This window comes from Lolium perenne, chromosome 1, assembly GCF_019359855.2.
Source record: "Lolium perenne isolate Kyuss_39 chromosome 1, Kyuss_2.0, whole genome shotgun sequence".
In the NCBI taxonomy this organism is placed as follows: Eukaryota; Viridiplantae; Streptophyta; class Magnoliopsida; order Poales; family Poaceae; genus Lolium; species Lolium perenne.
This window is the reverse complement of record NC_067244.2, coordinates 242,192,752-242,217,893: the sequence shown is the minus strand read 5'-3', so window position 1 is coordinate 242,217,893 and position 25,142 is coordinate 242,192,752.

Below are 25,142 nucleotides of genomic sequence, written 5' to 3'. Positions count from 1 at the left end.
GTCATGAAATTGATGGAAACAACACATGACGTCTACTTTCGTGGAGCACATAGTTATTTTGATCAACACCGGAAAACGCTGAGATGAACCGGGCGGCACATGCACCGGGCTGAAATCGTTTTCTCATTGGCTGAGGGAGAAGTGGGCTCTGCAACATCGGTGGCATTTTGTTCGACGGCAATCAACATCTCATTGGCTGATGGCGTTTGTATTCCGCATATTATAAGTTAATAAAGAGGTGGGATGCTGTTCTCAAAAAAAAAAAAAAAGGTATGAATACACAGAGTGGGACCCATCGAGACAGAGGAAGTTAAAGCAGGTTAAAGTGTCAGACGTCTTCCCCAAATCAATTTTCTCTCTCTCTCTCTTCCGGCTGTCTTTCATCAAATCGTTTTCTTCTCTCTCATGTAAACTTCATCGATCCCGGCAGGCGGGCGTAGGTGAATGCGGCTCGCTTGTCTGGTCGGCCGGCGCAAGGAGCCGTGGCGTGGTCCGCAGGCGAAAGAAACCCGGGTGGCGTAACGGGTATTCCACCCGCTGTAGGAAGGTTCCGCCAGCGAAGGCGGCCGCGCACTCAACCTGTTGCGCACCGACATGGCCTTCTTTCCCGTCATGGGCGCATCTAGAGCCACAGTGGTGCCGCTTCTCCCGTTGCTCACAGAGACCGCACACTAGTAGAAAAACCCCCCTTTAGTACCGGTTCCAAAGGGTCTTTAGTACCGGTTTTGGAACCGGTACTAATTATCCGGCACTAAAGGCCTCCCACCTTTAGTACCGGTTCCTTACGAACCGGTACTAAAGGTCCCCGCGGGGCTGGTGATCTTTTTTTTTATTTTTTTTCACAAAAAGGCTATTTCGTTTAATTTTTTTTATCCATTTTTCTTCTAATTATTTTTCACTCCCTTTTTTTCACAATTTCTAATATTTCCGTTAGTCTCTAACTACACTTAATCTCTAGTCAATTACTTACCCTTGGTCAAACTTCCCGGTCGGTCACCCATCCTCACACTACTCCAACACTAGCATGCTTAACTTCCGGGTTCCTTTCCGTCCCACTTCCAAGTGCTTCGCGCTCATGTTGTTGATACTACTATCATATCAATCCTATTAACATGTTGGTCAATGTCACACTTCTTTATTATTTGTATTGCAAATAATTTTTTTAATAAACAAAAGTAATGATGTAATAATAATGTTGAATAAATAAATAAAATTAACTTTTAATTTGTATTATTTTTATTTATTTTTAAAAAATTTAATATTTTTTTTGCCAAACCTTAAACCTAAAAATTTGAAAATCTTATAATTTGCTAAAAGTAATAGTAATATTCTGGGATTCAAAAAATCTTATAATTTTTAATTTTAATTTTTAAAAAATAAAGAAAATATAAAATTCTAAATTTTTGGGAAAAACCTAAAATCTTCCTGCTTTCATATTTTCATTTGGAATTTTGAGAATCTAAAAATTGGCTAACCGGGTAAACCCGGGTGAAATCGGATGTAACTTTTTCCACGAATTTTTTTGATATATTATATGTTTTTTTTCGACGTCTTATGCAAAAGTTATTGCCGTTTTACCATTTTTCAAAACTTTTTTGCAAAAAAAGTGAAAATTCAAATTTCTTAATTTTCCCTAATAGTAGGTTGCATAACATACAAGAATCTGAAAACATTTTATTTTTTGAATTTTCTATCATTTTCTTTTCTATTTTACAGTGTCAAAAAAGGCGATCCACGGGGGGGGGGGGGGGGGGGGGTGGCGCTGCGTGGGGGAGCAGAAAAACCTTTAGTACCGGTTCGTGACACGAACCGGTAATAAAGGTCTACCCTTTAGTACCAGTTCGTGTCACGAACCGGTACTAAAGCTCTGGGCAGTGCAACCGGTACTAATGCCCCCTTTAGTACCGGTTCGTAAGGGAACCGGTATTTATGGCTTGGATGGATGCCCATTTTTCTACTAGTGGCATCCCAGCCACTCTGCCGCATATTCTGCCATGTCGCATCGCATGCCGCCGCCTCTGCACGCCATGTTAGTGCGCCGGTTCTAAATTTCGAAAAAGAAAAGTCAAAATTTGTCTAAATTCCGATGTCGAAACTTTTGCACGTGCGACGACGACACGGCAGCCCTGGCGTGCGTGCTCGCGGGCGGGTCAGGAACAACCTGGTAGCGGGGATCGCCATCTGCCTCGTCCCCGACAGATGGCCTCGTCCCCGACCGTACTGCTCGAGACTACCATACAACGGCGGCCCGCGGCGCGACCGTGCTGCTCCTCGAGCACTTCGACCCGCTGCACCACATCGGCTGCTCCCATGGCTGTGGCGGACGTGGCGTCCACGACGGCGTGGCGGACGCACGTGGCAGGCGCGGCGTACACGCGCGGGCGTGCTCGCGAACGTCGGCGCGCGCCGATGACGACCGCTATGGCGGACGCGCGCGGCGTGCTCACGAATAGTGCGGCAACGAAATCGCGGCGGGCGCGCTGGGAGGGGCGGCGTGGCGGACGCATGCGGCGTGCTCGCAAACGGCGCAGCGACGACGATGTGGCGGTCATGGCGTGCATGCTCGCGAGCGGGGTTAGGAACAGCCAGGCATCGGGGCTCGCCGTCTGCCTCAGCTCGCTCATGCGGCCCAGCCCCGGGCGCCGCCGCCCACCCGCCCGACACCTTCTCGGCCAAGCTCTGACCGTCTGGTCGGCCGGCGCAAGGAGCCGTGGCGGCAGTGCTGTGTTGGTCCGCAGGCGAAAGAAACCCGGGTGGCGTAACGGGTATTCCACCCGCTGTAGGAAGGTTCCGCCAGCGAAGGCGGCCGCGCACTCAACCTGTTGCGCACCGACATGGCCTTCTTTCCCGTCATGGGCGCATCTAGAGCCACAGTGGTGCCGCTTCTCCCGTTGCTCACAGAGACCGCACACTAGTAGAAAAACCCCCCTTTAGTACCGGTTCCAAAGGGTCTTTAGTACCGGTTTTGGAACCGGTACTAATTATCCGGCACTAAAGGCCTCCCACCTTTAGTACCGGTTCCTTACGAACCGGTACTAAAGGTCCCCGCGGGGCTGGTGATCTTTTTTTTTATTTTTTTTCACAAAAAGGCTATTTCGTTTAATTTTTTTATCCATTTTTCTTCTAATTATTTTTCACTCCCTTTTTTTCACAATTTCTAATATTTCCGTTAGTCTCTAACTACACTTAATCTCTAGTCAATTACTTACCCTTGGTCAAACTTCCCGGTCGGTCACCCATCCTCACACTACTCCAACACTAGCATGCTTAACTTCCGGGTTCCTTTCCGTCCCACTTCCAAGTGCTTCGCGCTCATGTTGTTGATACTACTATCATATCAATCCTATTAACATGTTGGTCAATGTCACACTTCTTTATTATTTGTATTGCAAATAATTTTTTTAATAAACAAAAGTAATGATGTAATAATAATATTGAATAAATAAATAAAATTAACTTTTAATTTGTATTATTTTTATTTATTTTTAAAAATTTTAATATTTTTTTTGCCAAACCTTAAACCTAAAAATTTGAAAATCTTATAATTTGCTAAAAGTAATAGTAATATTCTGGGATTCAAAAAATCTTATAATTTTTAATTTTAATTTTTAAAAAATAAAGAAAATATAAAATTCTAAATTTTTGGGAAAAACCTAAAATCTTCCTGCTTTCATATTTTCATTTGGAATTTTGAGAATCTAAAAATTGGCTAACCGGGTAAACCCGGGTGAAATCGGATGTAACTTTTTCCACGAATTTTTTTGATATATTATACGTTTTTTTTCGACGTCTTATGCAAAAGTTATTGCCGTTTTACCATTTTTCAAAACTTTTTTGCAAAAAAATGAAAATTAAAATTTCTTAATTTTCCCTAATAGTAGGTTGCATAACATACAAGAATCTGAAAACATTTTATTTTTTGAATTTTCTATCATTTTCTTTTCTATTTTACAGTGTCAAAAAAGGCGATCCACGGGGGGGGGGGGGGGGTGTGTGGAGCTGCGTGGGGGAGCAGAAAAACCTTTAGTACCGGTTCGTGAAACGAACCGGTACTAAAGGTCTACCCTTTAGTACCAGTTCGTGTCACGAACCGGTACTAAAGGTCTGGGCAGTGCAACCGGTACTAATGCCCCCTTTAGTACCGGTTCGTAAGGGAACCAGTATTTATGGCTTAGATGGATGCCCATTTTTCTACTAGTGGCATCCCAGCCACTCTGCCGCATATTCTGCCATGTCGCATCGCATGCCGCCGCCTCTGCACGCCATGTTAGTGCGCCGGTTCTAAATTTCGAAAAAGAAAAGTCAAAATTTGTCTAAATTCCGATGTCAAAACTTTTGCACGTGCGACGACGACACGGCAGCCCTGGCGTGCGTGCTCGCGGGCGGGTCAGGAACAACCTGGTAGCGGGGATCGCCATCTGCCTCGTCCCCGACAGATGGCCTCGTCCCCGACCGTACTGCTCGAGACTACCATACAACGGCGGCCCGCGGCGCGATCGTGCTGCTCCTCGAGCACTTCGACCCGCTGCACCACATCGGCTGCTCCCATGGCTGTGGCGGACGTGGCGTCCGCGACGGCGTGGCGGACGCACGTGGCGGGCGCGGCGTACACACGCGGGCGTGCTCGCGAACGTCGGCGTGCCGATGACGTCCGCTATGGCGGACGCGCGCGGCGTGCTCACGAATAGTGCGGCAACGAAATCGCGGCGGGCGCGCCGGAGGCGGCGTGGCGAACGCATGCGGGCGTGCTCGCAAACGGCGCAGCGACGACGATGTGGCGGTCATGGCGTGCATGCTCGCGGCGGGGTTAGGAACGGCCGAGCATCGGGGCTCGCCGTGCGCCTCGGCTCGCTCATGCGGCCCCGGCCGGCGCGCCGCGCGCTGCCGCCCGGCCGCCCGACACCTTCTCGGCCAAGCTCTGACCGTCTGGTCGGCCGGCGCAAGGAGCCGTGGCGGCAGTGCTGTGTTGGTCCGCAGGCGAAAGAAACCCGGGTGGCGTAACGGGTATTCCACCCGCTGTAGGAAGGTTCCGCCAGCGAAGGCGGCCGCGCACTCAACCTGTTGCGCACCGACATGGCCTTCTTTCCCGTCATGGGCGCATCTAGAGCCACAGTGGTGCCGCTTCTCCCGTTGCTCACAGAGACCGCACACTAGTAGAAAAACCCCCCTTTAGTACCGGTTCCAAAGGGTCTTTAGTACCGGTTTTGGAACCGGTACTAATTATCCGGCACTAAAGGCCTCCCACCTTTAGTACCGGTTCCTTACGAACCGGTACTAAAGGTCCCCGCGGGGCTGGTGATCTTTTTTTTTATTTTTTTTCACAAAAAGGCTATTTCGTTTAATTTTTTTTATCCATTTTTCTTCTAATTATTTTTCACTCCCTTTTTTTCACAATTTCTAATATTTCCGTTAGTCTCTAACTACACTTAATCTCTAGTCAATTACTTACCCTTGGTCAAACTTCCCGGTCGGTCACCCATCCTCACACTACTCCAACACTAGCACGCTTAACTTCCGGGTTCCTTTCCGTCCCACTTCCAAGTGCTTCGCGCTCATGTTGTTGATACTACTATCATATCAATCCTATTAACATGTTGGTCAATATCACACTTCTTTATTATTTGTATTGCAAATAATTTTTTTAATAAACAAAAGTAATGATGTAATAATAATGTTGAATAAATAAATAAAATTAACTTTTAATTTGTATTATTTTTATTTATTTTTAAAAATTTTAATATTTTTTTTTGCCAAACCTTAAACCTAAAAATTTGAAAATCTTATAATTTGCTAAAAGTAATAGTAATATTCTGGGATTCAAAAAATCTTATAATTTTTAATTTTAATTTTTAAAAAATAAAGAAAATATAAAATTCTAAATTTTTGGGAAAAACCTAAAATCTTCCTGCTTTCATATTTTCATTTGGAATTTTGAGAATCTAAAAATTGGCTAACCGGGTAAACCTGGGTGAAATCGGATGTAACTTTTTCCACGAATTTTTTTGATATATTATACGTTTTTTTCGACGTCTTATGCAAAAGTTATTGCCGTTTTACCATTTTTCAAAACTTTTTTGCAAAAAAAGTGAAAATTCAAATTTCTTAATTTTCCCTAATAGTAGGTTGCATAACATACAAGAATCTGAAAACATTTTATTTTTTGAATTTTCTATCATTTTCTTTTCTATTTTACAGTGTCAAAAAAGGCGATCCACGAGGGGGTGGAGCTGCGTGGGGGAGCGAGAAAACTTTTAGTACCGGTTCGTGACACGAACCGGTACTAAAGGTCTACCCTTTAGTACCAGTTCGTGTCACGAACCGGTACTAAAGCTCTGGGCAGTGCAACCGGTACTAATGCCCCCTTTAGTACCGGTTCGTAAGGGAACCGGTATTTATGGCTTAGATGGATGCCCATTTTTCTACTAGTGGCATCCCAGCCACTCTGCCGCATATTCTGCCATGTCGCATCGCATGCCGCCGCCTCTGCACGCCATGTTAGTGCGCCGGTTCTAAATTTCGAAAAAGAAAAGTCAAAATTTGTCTAAATTCCGATGTCGAAACTTTTGCACGTGCGACGACGACACGGCAGCCCTGGCGTGCGTGCTCGCGGGCGGTTCAGGAACAACCTGGTAGCGGGGATCGCCATCTGCCTCGTCCCCGACAGATGGCCTCGTCCCCGACCGTACTGCTCGAGACTACCATACAACGGCGGCCCGCGGCGCGCGCCGTCTTGCTCCTCGAGCACTTCGACCCGCCGCACCACATCGGCTGCTCCCATGGCTGTGGCGGACGTGGCGTCCACGACGGCGTGGCGGACGCACGTGGCGGGCGCGGCGTACACGCGCGGGCGTGCTCGCGAACGTCGGCGCGCCGATGACGACCGCTATGGCGGACGCGCGCGAGCGTGCTCACGAATAGTGCGGCAACGAAATCGCGGCGGGCGCGGCTGGGAGGGGCGGCGTGGCAGACGCATGCAGGCGTGCTCGCAAACGGCGCAGCGACGACGATGTGGCGGTCATGGCGTGCATGCTCGCGAGCGGGGTTAGGAACAGCCAGGCATCGGGGCTCGCCGTCTGCCTCAGCTCGCTCATGCGGCCCAGCCCCGGGCGCCGCCGCCGCGCTGCCGCCCAGCCGCCCGACACCTTCTCGGCCAAGCTCTGACCGTCTGGTCGGCCGGCGCAAGGAGCCGTGGCGGCAGTGCTGTGTTGGTCCGCAGGCGAAAGAAACCCGGGTGGCGTAACGGGTATTCCACCCGCTGTAGGAAGGTTCCGCCAGCGAAGGCGGCCGCGCACTCAACCTGTTGCGCACCGACATGGCCTTCTTTCCCGTCATGGGCGCATCTAGAGCCACAGTGGTGCCGCTTCTCCCGTTGCTCACAGAGACCGCACACTAGTAGAAAAACCCCCCTTTAGTACCGGTTCCAAAGGGTCTTTAGTACCGGTTTTGGAACCGGTACTAATTATCCGGCACTAAAGGCCTCCCACCTTTAGTACCGGTTCCTTACGAACCGGTACTAAAGGTCCCCGCGGGGCTGGTGATCTTTTTTTTTATTTTTTTTCACAAAAAGGCTATTTCGTTTAATTTTTTTTATCCATTTTTCTTCTAATTATTTTTCACTCCCTTTTTTTCACAATTTCTAATATTTCCGTTAGTCTCTAACTACACTTAATCTCTAGTCAATTACTTACCCTTGGTCAAACTTCCCGGTCGGTCACCCATCCTCACACTACTCCAACACTAGCACGCTTAACTTCCGGGTTCCTTTCCGTCCCACTTCCAAGTGCTTCGCGCTCATGTTGTTGATACTACTATCATATCAATCCTATTAACATGTTGGTCAATGTCACACTTCTTTATTATTTGTATTGCAAATAATTTTTTTAATAAACAAAAGTAATGATGTAATAATAATGTTGAATAAATAAATAAAATTAACTTTTAATTTGTATTATTTTTATTTATTTTTAAAAATTTTAATATTTTTTTTGCCAAACCTTAAACCTAAAAATTTGAAAATCTTATAATTTGCTAAAAGTAATAGTAATATTCTAGGATTCAAAAAATCTTATAATTTTTAATTTTAATTTTTAAAAAATAAAGAAAATATAAAATTCTAAATTTTTGGGAAAAACCTAAAATCTTCCTGCTTTCATATTTTCATTTGGAATTTTGAGAATCTAAAAATTGGCTAACCGGGTAAACCCGGGTGAAATCGGATGTAACTTTTTCCACGAATTTTTTTGATATATTATACGTTTTTTTTCGACGTCTTATGCAAAAGTTATTGCCGTTTTACCATTTTTCAAAACTTTTTTGCAAAAAAAGTGAAAATTCAAATTTCTTAATTTTCCCTAATAGTAGGTTGCATAACATACAAGAATCTGAAAACATTTTATTTTTTGAATTTTCTATCATTTTCTTTTCTATTTTACAGTGTCAAAAAAGGCGATCCACGGGGGGGGGGGGGTGTGGAGCTGCGTGGGGGAGCAGAAAAACCTTTAGTACCGGTTCGTGATACGAACCGGTACTAAAGGTCTACCCTTTAGTAGCAGTTCGTGTCACGAACCGGTACTAAAGGTCTGGGCAGTGCAACCGGTACTAATGCCTCCTTTAGTACCGGTTCGTAAGGGAACCGGTATTTATGGCTTAGATGGATGCCCATTTTTCTACTAGTGGCATCCCAGCCACTCTGCCGCATATTCTGCCATGTCGCATCGCATGCCGCCGCCTCTGCACGCCATGTTAGTGCGCCGGTTCTAAATTTCGAAAAAGAAAAGTCAAAATTTGTCTAAATTCCGATGTCGAAACTTTTGCACGTGCGACGACGACACGGCAGCCCTGGCGTGCGTGCTCGCGGGCGGGTCAGGAACAACCTGGTAGCGGGGATCGCCATCTGCCTCGTCCCCGACAGATGGCCTCGTCCCCGACCGTACTGCTCGAGACTACCATACAACGGCGGCCCGCGGCGCGACCGTGCTGCTCCTCGAGCACTTCGACCCGCTGCACCACATCGGCTGCTCCCATGGCTGTGGCGGACGTGGCGTCTGCGACGGCGTGGCGGACGCACGTGGCGGGCGCGGCGTACACGCGCGGGCGTGCTCGCGAACGTCGGCGCGCCGATGACGACCGCTATGGCGGACGCGCGCGGGCGTGCTCACGAATAGTGCGGCAACGAAATCGCGGCGGGCGCGCTGGGAGGGGCGGCGTGGCAGACGCATGCAGGCGTGCTCGCAAACGGCGCAGCGACGACGATGTGGCGGTCATGGCGTGCATGCTCGCGAGCGGGGTTAGGAACAGCCAGGCATCGGGGCTCGCCGTCTGCCTCAGCTCGCTCATGCGGCCCAGCCCCGGGCGCCGCCGCCGCGCTGCCGCCCAGCCGCCCGACACCTTCTCGGCCAAGCTCTGACCGTCGCCGCTCCATGCAGCCGCCGCCTCCATCCCGCACTGTCGTGGTGGTAGGTGGGAGGGGATGTGGGGGTAGGGGTAAAGGACGTGGGTCATGGGTGATTTTTATGTCACCTGGCAGGTATCTATACCTATTAATTTTCAACTTTACCTGAAAAAATACCCTGCCATTATTTTGACCCCACTCTGACGTGGACCAATAAGATTTGGAGTTCCGCCGGGAGCATGTGTCTGCCGGTTCTGAAAATGCAGTCTCGATCAACACCCTATTTTTATTGTTCTTTAGCAGATCACGGTATTTAGCGGAAATTCAATTCGGCTCCCGGGTGCGTATGCTCCCTCTACTAAAAAATTATATTTCGAAATGTCGAAAAATTTGGACGAAAAATTCTACATGTACATCTATATAATATACGTGCGTTCGTCAAGTTTCACGAAAAACCAATATTTTGTGTGGTCTATATAAAAAAGATAAAGTTTATCTTGTGAAAAGCATTATTTTTAGCACTGAATTTTGTCTTTTTTACACACGTCACATGATAAGTCAATTTTTTATGAAACGACTTTGTGAGCACGTAGCACATGAAGATGTACGTGCGAACTTTTAGTTTCAATTTTTTTGAAAATTTAAAATATATGTAAGATGCATTTCAAAATATAGAGAGCATATGGACCCATGTTCCAAAACACCGCAGCTAGTTCTTACACAAGTCATATTTTCAGTGCAACATTAGACAAAATATTCACGCCAAGTAGTACCCGCCTTGTATTTGCTCCGTATTTGTGACTGAAGGCCCATGTTTCCATTCATATATATGTTAGAGTATACGTACGGTTTAGATAGTCTAGGATAGCGATAGATGTCGTGTCTTGTCTTGCACTCCAAGATGATCCATGTACGTCTATATATACTCGCTCATGAGGCTCAATAATACATCCAACATATTCTGCATATCCCTCTATCCTTCAAGATGGTATCAAAGCGGCACACTCCTTGACCTAGCCGCCGCAAAGTTTCTGCACGGCGCTGATGTCTACGCCCCCTCCTTTTCCTGTAGACAGTGTTGGGCCTCCAAGAGCAGAGGTTTGTAGAACAGCAGCAAGTTTTCCCTTAAGTGGATCACCCAAGGTTTATCGAACTCAGGGAGGAAGAGGTCAAAGATATCCCTCTCATGCAACCCTGCAACCACAAAGCAAGAAGTCTCTTGTGTCCCCAACACACCTAATAGGTGCACTAGTTCGGCGAAGAGATAGTGAAATACAGGTGGTATGAATATATATGAGCAGTAGCAACGGTGCCAGAAAATAGCTTGCTGGCGTGTAGTTGATGGTGGTAGTATTGCAGCAGTAGTAACACAGTAAAACAGTAAACAAGCAGTAGTAACGCAGCAGTATTTAGGAACAAGGCCTAGGGATTAGACTTTCACTAGTGGACACTCTCAACATTGATCACATAACAGAATAGATAAATGCATACTCTACACTTTTGTTGGATGATGAACACCATTGCGTAGGATTACACGAACCCTCAATGCCGGAGTTAACAAGCTCCACAACAATGTTCATATTTAAATAACCTTAGAGTGCAAGATAGATCAACATAACCAAATAGATCACATCAATACCATCATAGTAATAGTTAACTTCACAATCCATAAGAGATCACGATCATAAACTACGCCAAGTACTACATGATGCACACCCTGTCCACTTTACACCATGCAGGAGGAATAGAATACTTTAATAACATCACTAGAGTAGCACATAGATGAATTGTGATACAAAACTCATATGAATCTCAATCATGTAAAGCAGCTCATGAGATTATTGTATTGAGGTACATGGGAGAGAGATTAACCACATAGCTACAGCGGAGCCCTCAGCCTCGGGGGTGGATTACTCCCTCCTCATCATGGAGGCAGCGATGGCGGTGAAGATGGCGGTGAAGACGGCGGTGGAGATGGCTCCGGGGGCAATTCCCCGTCCCGGCAGGGTGCCGGAACAGCGACTTCTGTCCCCCGAATTGGACTTTCGCGATGGCGGCGGCTCTGGATGGTTTTCTCTGTTTCCGTCGAACTGGTCGATGTTTTTAGGTCAGGGACGAATATATAGGCGGAGAAGCGGCGCAAGGAGGCGGCTGGGGCCCCCACACCATAGGCTGGCGCGGCCAGGGGGCCACCCGCGCCGCCTTATGGTGTGGGCCCCCTGCTGCCCGCCTCCGACTCTCCTTCGGTGTTCCGGAAGCTTCCGGGAATTCTAAGACTTTCGGTGTTGATTTCGTCCGATTCCGAACACATTTCCTCACAAGGATTTCTCAAACCAAAAACAGCAGAACAAAGAATCGGCCTTTCGGCATCTCGTCAATAGGTTAGTTCCGGAAAACGCATAAATATGACATAAAGTGTGAACAAAACATGTTGGTATTGTCATAAAACAAGCATGGAACATCAGAAATTATAGATACGTTGGAGACGTATCAGCATCCCCAAGCTTAGTTCCTACTCGTCCTCGAGTAGGTAGACGATAAAAGATAATTTCTGAGGTGACATATTACCAACATAATCATACCATTGTAAAGCATATGAGATGAATGCAGCGATTCGAAACAATGTAAATGTAATGAGTAAACAATTGAATCATATAGCAAAGACTTTTCATGAATAGTACTTTCAAGACAAGCATCAATAAGTCTTGCATAAGAGTTACTCATAAAGCAATAAATTCTTAGTAAAGGTATTGAAGCAACACGATGGAAGATTAAGTTTCAGCTGTTGCTTTCAACTTGTAACATGTATATCTCATGGATAATTGTCAATGCAAAGTGATACGTCTCCGACGTATCGATAATTTCTTATGTTCCATGCCACATTATTGATGTTATCTACATGTTTTATGCACACTATATGTCATATTCGTGCATTTTCTGGAACTAACCTATTAACAAGATGCCGAAGTGCCAGTTCCTGTTTTCTGCTGTTTTTGGTTTCAGAAATCCTAGTAACGAAATATTCTCGGAATCGGACGAAATCAACGCCCAAGTTCCTATTTTCACCGGAAGCATCCAGAACACACGAGAACCGCCAGAGAAGGGGGACAGGGCCACCAAACCACACCCCGGCGCGGCCAGGGGGCGCGCCCCCCTATGGTTTGGGCAGCCTGTGGCCCCTCCGACTCCGACTCTTCGCCTATTTAAGCCGTCGTGACCTAAAACTTCGACACGATTGACGAAAACCACAGAAACCTTCCAGAGCCGCCGCCATCGCGAGGCCAAGATCTGGGGGACAGGAGTCTCTGTTCCGGCACGCTGCCGGAGCGGGGAAGTGCCCCCGGAAGGCTTCTCCATCGACACCGCTGCCATCTCCACCGCCATCATCATCACCGCTGCTGCTCCCATGAGGAGGGAGTAGTTCTCCATCGAGGCTCGGGGCTGTACCGGTAGCTATGTGGTTCATCTCTCTCCCATGTACCTCAATACAATAATCTCATGAGCTGCTTTACATGATTGAGATTCATATGAGTTTTGTATCACTACTATTCTATGTGCTACTCTAGCAATGTTATTAAAGTAGTTCTATTCCTCCTGCACGTGTGTAAAGGTGACAGTGTGTGCACCGTGTTAGTACTTGGTTTATGCTATGATCATGATCTCTTGTAGATTGCGAAGTTAACTATTGCTATGATAATATTAATGTGATCTATTCCTCCTACATATGCATGAAGGTGACAGTGTGCATGCTATGTTAGTACTTGGTTTAGTCTTTTGATCTATCTTACACTATAAGGTTACTTAAACATGAGCATTATTGTGGAGCTTGTTAACTCCGGCATTGAGGGTTCGTGTAATCCTACGCAATGTGTTCATCATCCAACAAAAGTGTAGAGTATGCATTTATCTGTTCTATTATGTGATCAATGTTGAGAGTGTCCACTAGTGAAAGTCTAATCCCTAGGCCTTGTTCCTAAATACTGCTATCGCTGCTTGTTTCTTGTTTCTTGCGTTACTACTGCTGCAATACTACCACCATCAATTACACGCCAGCAAGCTATTTTCTGGCACCGTTGCTACTGCTCCTATATATTCATACCACCTGTATTTCACTATCTCTTCGCCGAACTAGTGCACCTATTAGGTGTGTTGGGGACACAAGAGACTTCTTGCTTTGTGGTTGCAGGGTTGCATGAGAGGGATATCTTTGACCTCTTCCTCCCTGAGTTCGATAAACCTTGGGTGATCCACTTAAGGGAAAACTTGCTGCTGTTCTACAAACCTCTGCTCTTGGAGGCCCAACACTGTCTACAGGAAAGGAGGGGGAACGTAGACATCAAGCTATTTTCTGGCGCCGTTGCGGGGACCAGAAAGCTACACAACAGGGATTTCCTCCCTCGTCAACCACGCGCCAGTCCTGGACAGCATCAAGTATTTTCTGGCGCCGTTGCCAGGGAGGAAAGGTAAAAGGTACTCACACTCCGGACCTCGGCTACCAAGCTATTTTCCGTCGTCGTAAGTACTCAAAGCTATTTCCTTTAGATCCTGCAATTGCATCTTTTTGTTTCTTGTTTACACTAGTTTGGCATAATGGACAACAATGAGCTTTTTATTCTATTTCCTGAGTTAAGACATGGATGGTTTGATCCGAAAATTAAAAAACCCATGGAACATGTTAGTATGAACACTTTGAATACCATTGTTGCTAATGATATGGAAAATTCTAAGCTTGGGGAAGCTGGTTTTGATGAGCATGATATTTTTAGTCCCCCAAGCATTGAGGAGAAAATTTTCTTTGATGATACTTTACCTCCTATATATGATGATTATAATGATAGTGGTCTTTTGGTGCCACCTACTATGGAGAGTAAAATTTGTTGTGATTATACTATGCCTCCAACACTTGATGAGAATAATAATGATAGCTACTTTGTTGAATTTGCTCCTACTACAATTAATAAGAATAACTATGCTTATGTGGAGAGTAATAATTTTATGCATGAGACTCATGATAAGAATGCTTTGTGTGATAGTTACATTGTTGAGTTTGCTCATGATGCTACTGAAAGTTATTATGAGAGAGGAAAATATGGTTGTAGAAATTTTCATGTTACTAAAATACCTCTCTATGTGCTGAAATTTTTGAAGCTATGCTTGTTTTATCTTCCTATGCTTGTTACTTTGCTCTTCATAAACTTGTTTATTTACAAGATTCCTATGCATAGGAAGCATGTTAGACTTAAATGTGTTTTGAATTTGCCTCTTGATGCTCTCTTTTGCTTCAAATACAATTTCTTGCGAGTGCATCATTAAAACTGCTGAGCCCATCTTAATGGCTATAAAGAAAGAACTTCTTGGGAGATAACCCATGTGTTATTTTGCTACAGTACTTTGTTTTTATTTTGTGTCTTGGAAGTTGTTTACTACTGTAGCAACCTCTCCTTATCTTAGTTTTGTGTTTTGTTGTGCCAAGTAAAGCCGTCGATAGAAAAGTAAGTGCTAGATTTGGATTACTGCGCAGTTCCAGATTTCTTTGCTGTCACGAATCTGGGTCTACCTCCCTGTAGGTAGCTCAGAAAATTAAGCCAATTTACGTGCATGATCCTCAGATATGTACGCAACTTTCATTCAATTTGGGCATTTTCATTTGAGCAAGTCTGGTGCCATTTTAAAATTCGTCAATACGAACTGTTCTGTTTTGACAGATTCGGCCTTTTATTTCGCATTGCCTCTTTTGCTATGATGGATGAATTTCTTTGGTCCACTAATGTCCAGTAGCATTATGCAATGTCCAGAAGTGTTAAGAATGATTGTGTCACCTCTGAATATGTTAATTTTTATTATGCACTAACCCTCTAATGAGTTGTTTCGAGTTTGGTGTGGAGGAAGTTTTCAAGGATCAAGAGAGGAGTATGATGCAACATGATCAAGGAGAGTGAAAGCTCTAAGCTTGGGGATGCCCCGGTGGTTCACCCCTGCATATATCAAGAAGACTCAAGCGTCTAAGCTTGGGGATGCCCAAGGCATCCCCTTCTTCATCGACAAATTATCAGGTTCCTTCTCTTGAAACTATATTTTTATTCGGTCACATCTTATGTGCTTTACTTGGAGCGTCTGTATGCTTTTATTTTTTGTTTTTGTTTGAATAAATTGGATTACATCATGCTTGTGTAGGAGAGAGACACGCTCCGCTGTTGCATATGAACACATGTGTTCTTAGCTTTTAATATTCATGGCGAAGTTTCTTCTTCGTTAAATTGTTATATGGTTGGAATTGGAAAATGATACATGTAGTAATTGCTATTAATGTCTTGGATAATGTGATACTTGGCAATTGTTGTGCTCATGATTAAGCTCTTGCATCATATGCTTTGCACCCATTAATGAAGAAATACATAGAGCATGCTAAAATTTGGTTTGCATATTTTGTTTCTCTAAGGTCTAGATAATTTCTAGTATTGAGTTTGAACAACAAGGAAGACGGTGTAGAGTCTTATAATGTTTTCAATATGTCTTTTATGTAAGTTTTGCTGCACCGGTTCATCCTTGTGTTTGTTTCAAATAACCTTGCTAGCCTAAACCTTGTATCGAGAGGGAATACTTCTCATGCATCCAAATACTTGAGCCAACCACTATGCCATTTGTGTCCACCATACCTACCTACTACATGGTATTTCTCCGCCATTCCAAAGTAAATTGCTTGAGTGCTACCTTTAAACACTTCAAAATTTATTACCTCTGATTTGTGTCAATGTTTTATAGCTCATGAGGAAGTATGTGGTGTTTATCTTTCAATCTTGTTGGGCAACTTTCACCAATGGACTAGTGGCTTCATCCGCTTATCCAATAATTTTGCAAAAAGAGCTGGCAATGGGATTCCCAGTCCCAAATTAATTAACAAAAATAGACACTCCTCCATGGTATGTGATTGTTGGACGGCACCCGAAGGATTCGGTTAGCCATGGCTTGTGTAAGCAAAGGTTGGGAGGAGTGTCATCATAATAAAACTAAAATAAAAAGGCACTCCTTCATGGTATGAGATTGTTGGCAGGCACCCGAGGATTCGGTTAGCCATGGTTTGTGAAAGAAAGGTTGGAAGGAGTGCCATCCAAAAATAAAATAAAATGGGAGCCGCTCTTTGAAGGTTTGTCTGGCAAGGGGGTTAGAGTACCCGCTACCATTCGTTGACAACAACATACACCTCTCAAAACTTTATTTTTATGCTCTCTTTATGTTTTCAAAATAAAAGCTCTAGCACAAATATAGCAATCGATGCTTTTCCTCTATGGAGGACCATTCTTTTACTTTTATTGTTGAGTCAGTTCACCTATTTCTCTCCACCTCCAGAAGCAAACACTTGTGTGAACTGTGCATTGATTCTTACATATTTGCTTATTGCACTTATTATATTACTCTATGTTGACAATATCCATGAGATATACATGTTATAAGTTGAAAGCAACCGCTGAAACTTAATCTTCCTTTGTGTTGCTTCAATACCTTTACTTTGAATTATTGCTTTATGAGTTAACTCTTATGCAAGACTTATTGATGCTTGTCTTGAAGTGCTATTCATGAAAAGTCTTTGCTTTATGATTCACTTGTTTACTCATGTCATATACATTGTTTTGATCGCTGCATTCACTACATATGCTTTACAAATAGTATGATCAAGGTTATGATGGCATGTCACTCCAGAAATTATCTGTGTTATCGTTTTACCTGCTCGGGACGAGCAGAACTAAGCTTGGGGATGCTGATACGTCTCCGACGTATCGATAATTTCTTATGTTCCATGCCACATTATTGATGTTATCTACATGTTTTATGCACACTTTATGTCATATTCGTGCATTTTCTGGAACTAACCTATTAACAAGATGCCGAAGTGCCGTTCTGTTTCTGCTGTTTTTGGTTTCAGAAATCCTAGTAACGAAATATTCTCGGAATCGGACGAAATCAACGCCCAAGTTCCTATTTTCACCGGAAGCATCCAGAACACACGAGAACCGCCAGAGAAGGGGGACAGGGCCACCAAACCACACCCCGGCGCGGCCAGGGGGGGGCGCCCCCCTATGGTTTGGGCAGCCTGTGGCCCCTCCGACTCCGACTCTTCGCCTATTTAAGCCGTCGTGACCTAAAACTTCGACACGATTGACGAAAACCACAGAAACCTTCCAGAGCCGCCGCCATCGCGAGGCCAAGATCTGGGGGACAGGAGTCTCTGTTCCGGCACGCTGCCGGAGCGGGGAAGTGCCCCCGGAAGGCTTCTCCATCGACACCGCTGCCATCTCCACCGCCATCATCATCACCGCTGCTGCTCCCATGAGGAGGGAGTAGTTCTCCATCGAGGCTCGGGGCTGTACCGGTAGCTATGTGGTTCATCTCTCTCCCATGTACCTCAATACAATAATCTCATGAGCTGCTTTACATGATTGAGATTCATATGAGTTTTGTATCACTACTATTCTATGTGCTACTCTAGCAATGTTATTAAAGTAGTTCTATTCCTCCTGCACGTGTGTAAAGGTGACAGTGTGTGCACCGTGTTAGTACTTGGTTTATGCTATGATCATGATCTCTTGTAGATTGCGAAGTTAACTATTGCTATGATAATATTGATGTGATCTATTCCTCCTACATATGCATGAAGGTGACAGTGTGCATGCTATGTTAGTACTTGGTTTAGTCTTTTGATCTATCTTACACTATAAGGTTACTTAAACATGAGCATTATTGTGGAGCTTGTTAACTCTGGCATTGAGGGTTCGTGTAATCCTACGCAATGTGTTCATCATCCAACAAAAGTGTAGAGTATGCATTTATCTGTTCTGTTATGTGATCAATGTTGAGAGTGTCCACTAGTGAAAGTCTAATCCCTAGGCCTTGTTCCTAAATATCGCTATCGCTGCTTGTTTCTTGTTTTCTTTGCGTTACTACTGCTGCAATACTACCACCATCAATTACACGCCAGCAAGCTATTTTCTGGCACCGTTGCTACTGCTCCTATATATTCATACCACCTGTATTTCACTATCTCTTCGCCGAACTAGTGCACCTATTAGGTGTGTTGGGGACACAAGAGACTTCTTGCTTTGTGGTTGCAGGGTTGCATGAGAGGGATATCTTTGACCTCTTCCTCCCTGAGTTCGATAAACCTTGGGTGATCCACTTAAGGGAAAACTTGCTGCTGTTCTACAAACCTCTGCTCTTGGAGGCCCAACACTGTCTACAGGAAAGGAGGGGGAACGTAGACATCAAGCTATTTTCTGGCGCCGTTGCCGGGGACCAGAAAGCTACACAACAGGGATTTCCTCCCTCGTCAACCACGCGCCAGTCCTGGACAGCATCACAAAGCAACATAACAAATGCAATATGCAAATATGTAGGAATCAATGCACAGTTCACACAAGTGTTTGCTTCTTGAGATGGAGAGAAATAGGTGAACTGACTCAACAATGAAAGTAAAAGAATGGTCCTCCATAGAGGAAAAGCATCGATTGCTATATTTGTGCTAGAGCTTTGATTTTGAAAACATGAAACAATTTTGTCAACGGTAGTAATAAAGCATATGTATCATGTAAATTATATCTTACAAGTTGCAAGCCTCATGCATAGTATACTAATAGTGCCCGCACCTTGTCCTAATTAGCTTGGACTACCGGATCATCGCAATGCACATGTTTTAACCAAGTGTCACAAAGGGGTACCTCTATGCCGCCTGTACAAAGGTCTAAGGAGAAAGCTCGCATTGGATTTCTCGCTATTGATTATTCTCAACTTAGACATCCATACCGGGACAACATAGACAACAGATAATGGACTCCTCTTTTATGCATAAGCATGTAACAACAATTAATAATTTTCTCATATGAGATTGAGGATATTGTCCAAAACTGAAACTTCCACCATGGATCATGGCTTTAGTTAGCGGCCCAATGTTCTTCTCTAACAATATGCATGCTTAACCATAAGGTGGTAGATCTCTCTTACTTCAGACAAGACGAACATGCATAGCAACTCACATGATATTCAACAAAGAATAGTTGATGGCGTCCCCAGAAACATGGTTATCGCACAACAAGCAACTTAATAAGAGATAAAGTGCATAAGTACATATTCAATACCACAATAGTTTTTAAGCTATTTGTCCCATGAGCTATATATTGCAAAGGTGAATGATGGAATTTTAAAGGTAGCACTCAAGCAATTTACTTTGGAATGGCGGAGAAATACCATGTAGTAGGTAGGTATGGTGGACACAAATGGCATAGTGGTTGGCTCAAGTATTTTGGATGCATGAGAGGTATTCCCTCTCGATACAAGGTTTAGGCTAGCAAGGCTTATTTGAAACAAACACAAGGATGAACCGGTGCAGCAAAACTCACATAAAAGACATATTGTAAACATTATAAGACTCTACACCGTCTTCCTTGTTGTTCAAACTCAATACTAGAAATTATCTAGACCTTAGAGAAACCAAATATGCAAACCAAATTTTAGCATGCTCTATGTATTTCTTCATTAATGGGTGTAAAGTATATGATGCAAGAGCTTAAACATGAGCACAACAATTGCCAAGTATCACATTATCCAAGACATTTTAGCAATTACTACATGTATCATTTTCCAATTCCAACCATATAACAATTTAACGAAGAAGAAACTTCGCCATGAATACTAAAAGCTAAGAACACATGTGTTCATATGAACCAGCGGAGTGTGTCTCTCTCCCACACAAGCATTTATTCAAACAAAAGCAAAAACAAGAAACATACAGACGCTCCAAGTAAAGTACATAAGATGTGACCGAATAAAAATATAGTTTCAAGAGAAGGAACCTGATAATTTGTCGATGAAGAAGGGGATGCCTTGGGCATCCCCAAGCTTAGACGCTTGAGTCTTCTTGAAATATGCAGGGATGAACCACCGGGGCATCCCCAAGCTTAGAGCTTTCACTCTTCTTGATCATAGTATATCATCCTCCTCTCTTGACCCTTGAAAACTTCCTTCACACCAAACTTCTCATAAACTTCATTAGAGGGGTTAGTACATAATCAAAAACTCACATGTTCAGAGGTGACACAATCATTCTTAACACTTTTGGACATTGCTCAAAGCTACTGGAAGGTAATGGAACAAGGAAATCCACCCAACACAGCGAAAGAAGCAATGCGAAATAAAAGGCAGAATCTGTCAAAACAGAACAGTCCGTAAAGACGAATTTTTAATAAATATTTCCGTTGCTCAGATCAGAAAACTCAAAACTAATGAAAGTTACGTACATATCTGAGGAACACGTACGTAAATTGGCATATTTTTCTGATTTTTCTACAGAGAAAGCAGCCCAGATTCGTGACAGATAGAAATCTGTTTCTGCGCAGAAATCCAAATCTAGTATCAACCTTCGATTAGAGGCTTCACTTGGCACAACAAAACACAAAACTAAGATAAGGAGAGGTTGCTACAGTAGTAAACAACTTCCAAAACACAAATATAAAACAAAGTACTGTAGCAAAATAACACATGGGTTATCTCCCAAGAAGTTCTTTCTTTATAGCCATTATAAGATGGGCTCAGCAGTTTTGATGATCCACTCGCAGGAAATAGTATTCGAAGCAAAAGAGAGCTTCAAGAGGCAAATTCAAAACAAATTTAAGTCTAACATGCTTCCTATGAAGAGGAATCTTATACACAAATGAATTCATGAAGAACAAAGTGACAAGCATAAGAGGATAAAACACGAGTAACTTCAAGATTCTCAACATAAAGAGGGGAAACTTAATATTATTAAGATGCATACAACCATATTTCCCTCTCTCATAATAACTTTCAGTAGCATCATTGATGAAATCCACAATATACCCATCACCTAAAACATTCTTATCATGGTTCATATGCATAGAAGTATCATTAATTTTGGCATAAGAAGAGTTCTTCTCATTAATAGTAATTGGAGCAGGATTATTATCAAGAATTTGAACATGGTAAACAAGTTGCATATTAAGGGAATCGTTTTTGGTAACCCAATCATGACTATGACAAGTTTCATAAGGGTAGTTATAACCTATATCATAGCATTCTTTATAATAATCATCAAAGATCGGAGGCACAGTGTCATCATAAGAAATAGAATAGTTATCTTTCACAGTCGGTTTATCTATGACCATACCATCGTTGTTATTAGAAGGAGATGTATCAAACACATAATGATCAGTAGCAAAAGGATTTTCAAACACCTCTTCCCCAAGCTTAGAGCTTTCTATATCATTATGGGAGGAAGCATGGATAGCACTGACACTATGGCAATTATTATCATCATCATTTTCAGAATTAGTTTCCCAGAGATTTGCAATATCAAAAGTAGTGTGCTCATTCAAATCATGATCCCTAATGTATGTAAAGGGCATAGGAAGATCATCATATTTAGATTCATTATCAGAATAATCATTAGGAGCAACATACTTACGGTTACTTAGCGTTATCTCATTCACGCGGGGATACGCCGTTACCTCTTTCTTTTTATTCTCCTTCTTCTTCCTCTTCTTCTTCTTCGTTCCCTTCTTCTTCTTCTTCTTCTTCTCTTCCTTCTCTTCATTTCCCTCTTTAGGAGGAAGAGGCTTGAAGGGTGGCTTGTCCGCATAACCTGATTTACTTTTAGAAACAATAGAAGAAACTTGGGAGGATTCCTCCTTTTCATTAATTAGTTCAAAACACATGGCGGTCCTATCATATTTTGGCAAGGTGTCGTCTTCTAAAATATTTTGTATGTAAGTATTTGTATGGCTATTATCAATGCAATAAGAAAAACACCCATGCAAGACATCATCAATATCAAGATCACTCATATGTAACAAAGAGATTTTTCTCGACAGTTCTTCACACCCCAAAAATAAAGTAAGTTCATCATGCTGATTAGGAGTAATTTCATCATCACAATACAAATTTGCAGCACTCATTGGGTTCAAATTATCATCGGAGGAGCATTGAAAATTAAAATGACCCACTTCATGGCAAACTTCACAAATAAAAGGATAGAGGGCACAAACCTTTTTACCAAGATCATCTAGAGCCCTAAACCACTTTCTAGTTTTTTCATTAATATGATGGATGCAATATTCATCTTTGACTTGATTAATTCCACAAGGTCTATGCATTCCACAAAAATTAACATGCTTATAGGAAATAGCATTCTTAGGAGTTTGAGCATGCTTATTGCAATAATTAACAACAATTTCATTCTTCATGCAAGCCTCTTTAAAAGGTTCATGATACTTATCAAAATTCTTTTTAGGCAATTCAAAATGAGAAGCAAAGGCTTTATAAAGATTTACAGCAACTTGAGAGTCAAGACCATAAGTAGCACTCATATTTCGAAATTTATCGGTATTCATAAAAGCTTCAATGCATTCATAATCATAATTTATACCTGACTCTTTACCTTCATTGTTCTCCCATCCTTCAGCGTTGTCCTCAATCCGATCAAGAAGATCCCACCTAGCTTCAATCTCCTTGCTTGTGAAAGATCCTTCCGAACAGGCATCCAGATAGTCCTTGTGTTGCCCTGAAAGTCTCGCATAAAAATTGTTAACAATAACATTACGGGGGAGCTCATGAATGGGACATTTGAGCATTAGTGACTTCAATCTCCCCCACGCTTGAGAAATACTCTCTCCATCACGAGGATAAAAGTTATAAATATAATTCCTATCAATATGCACTTCATGAGGAGGATAAAATTTAGAATAAAAGAGAGATGCAATTTCCTCCCAACCAAGAGAATGACTATTCTCCAACAATTTATACCAATGCGCCGCTTTACCGGACAAATGAAACAGAGAATAGCTTCTTCCTCACTTCATCCATAGAGATACCTGCACACTTGAATAACCCGCATAATTCATGCAAAAACAGTAAATGATCTTTAGGATGGACAGTTCCATCCCCTTTATAGTGGTTATCCATAACACGTTCAATAATTTTCATAGGTATTTTATACGGAATACTTTCAGCAGGTGGATTTAAAATATCAGAAGCATCATTAGAGCTATCGCATATGGGAGATAAAGCATTATCAGAGCAAAATATTTCTTCCAAAGCTGAGGAGAAAAAAAGATTATTTTTATATAAACTAGCTTCCCCAAGCTTAGACTTCTCCATAGCATTAGTAGTAATTGCATTCATACTAATAACATCGCTACTAGCATGCAAATAAGGTTCCATAGGTTTTTTAATTTTCGCATCAAACAATTCTAAATCAGGAAAAAGATTAAAAAGCTCACCAATTTTTTTGTTGTTTTCCATTATGCCTAACTAGTGTAAACAAGAAACAAAAAGTTGCAATTGCAGGATCTAAAGGAAATAGCTTCGAGTACTTACAACGGCGCCGGAAAATAGCTTAGTAGCCGGGATCCGGAGTGTGAGTACCTTTTACCTTTCCTCCCCGGCAACGGCGCCAGAAAATAGCTTGATGTCTACGCCCCCTCCTTTTCCTGTAGACAGTGTTGGGCCTCCAAGAGCAGAGGTTTGTAGAACAGCAGCAAGTTTTCCCTTAAGTGGATCACCCAAGGTTTATCGAACTCAGGGAGGAAGAGGTCAAAGATATCCCTCTCATGCAACCCTGCAACCATAAAGCAAGAAGTCTCTTGTGTCCCCAACACACCTAATAGGTGCACTAGTTCGGCGAAGAGATAGTGAAATACAGGTGGTATGAATATATAGTAGCAGTAGCAACGGCACCAGAAAAGTGCTTTGCCCAGGACAGTAAACAAGCAGTAGTAACGCAGCAGTAGTAACACAGTAAAACAGTAAACAAGCAGCGATAGCAGTATTTAGGAACAAGGCCTAGGGATCATACTTTCACTAGTGGACACTCTCAATATTGATCACATAACAGAATAGATAAATGCATACTCTACACTCTTGTTGGATGATGAACACCATTGCGTAGGATTACACAAACCCTCAATGCCGGAGTTAACAAGCTCCACAACAATGTTCATATTTAAATAACCTTAGAGTGCAAGATAGATCAACATAACCAAATAGATCACATCAATACCATCATAGTAATAGTTAACTTCACAATCCATAAGAGATCACGATCATAAACTACGCCAAGTACTACATGATGCACACCCTGTCCACTTTACACCATGCAGGAGGAATAGAATACTTTAATAACATCACTAGAGTAGCACATAGATGAATTGTGATACAAAACTCATATGAATCTCAATCATGTAAAGCAGCTCATGAGATTATTGTATTGAGGTACATGGGAGAGAGATTAACCACATAGCTACAGCGGAGCCCTCAGCCTCGGGGGTGGATTACTCCCTCCTCATCATGGAGGCAGCGATGGCGGTGAAGATGGCGGTGAAGACGGCGGTGGAGATGGCTCCGGGGGCAATTCCCCGTCCCGGCAGGGTGCCGGAACAGCGACTTCTGTCCCCCGAATTGGACTTTCGCGATGGCGGCGGCTCTGGATGGTTTTCTCTGTTTCCGTCGTACTGGTCGATGTTTTTAGGTCAGGGACGAATATATAGGCGGAGAAGCGGCGCAAGGAGGCGGCTGGGGCCCCCACACCATAGGCTGGCGCGGCCAGGGGGCCACCCGCGCCGCCTTATGGTGTGGGCCCCCTGCTGCGCACCTCCGACTCTCCTTCGGTGTTCCGGAAGCTTCCGGGAATTCTAAGACTTTCGGTGTTGATTTCGTCTGATTCCGAAAATATTTCCTTACTAGGATTTCT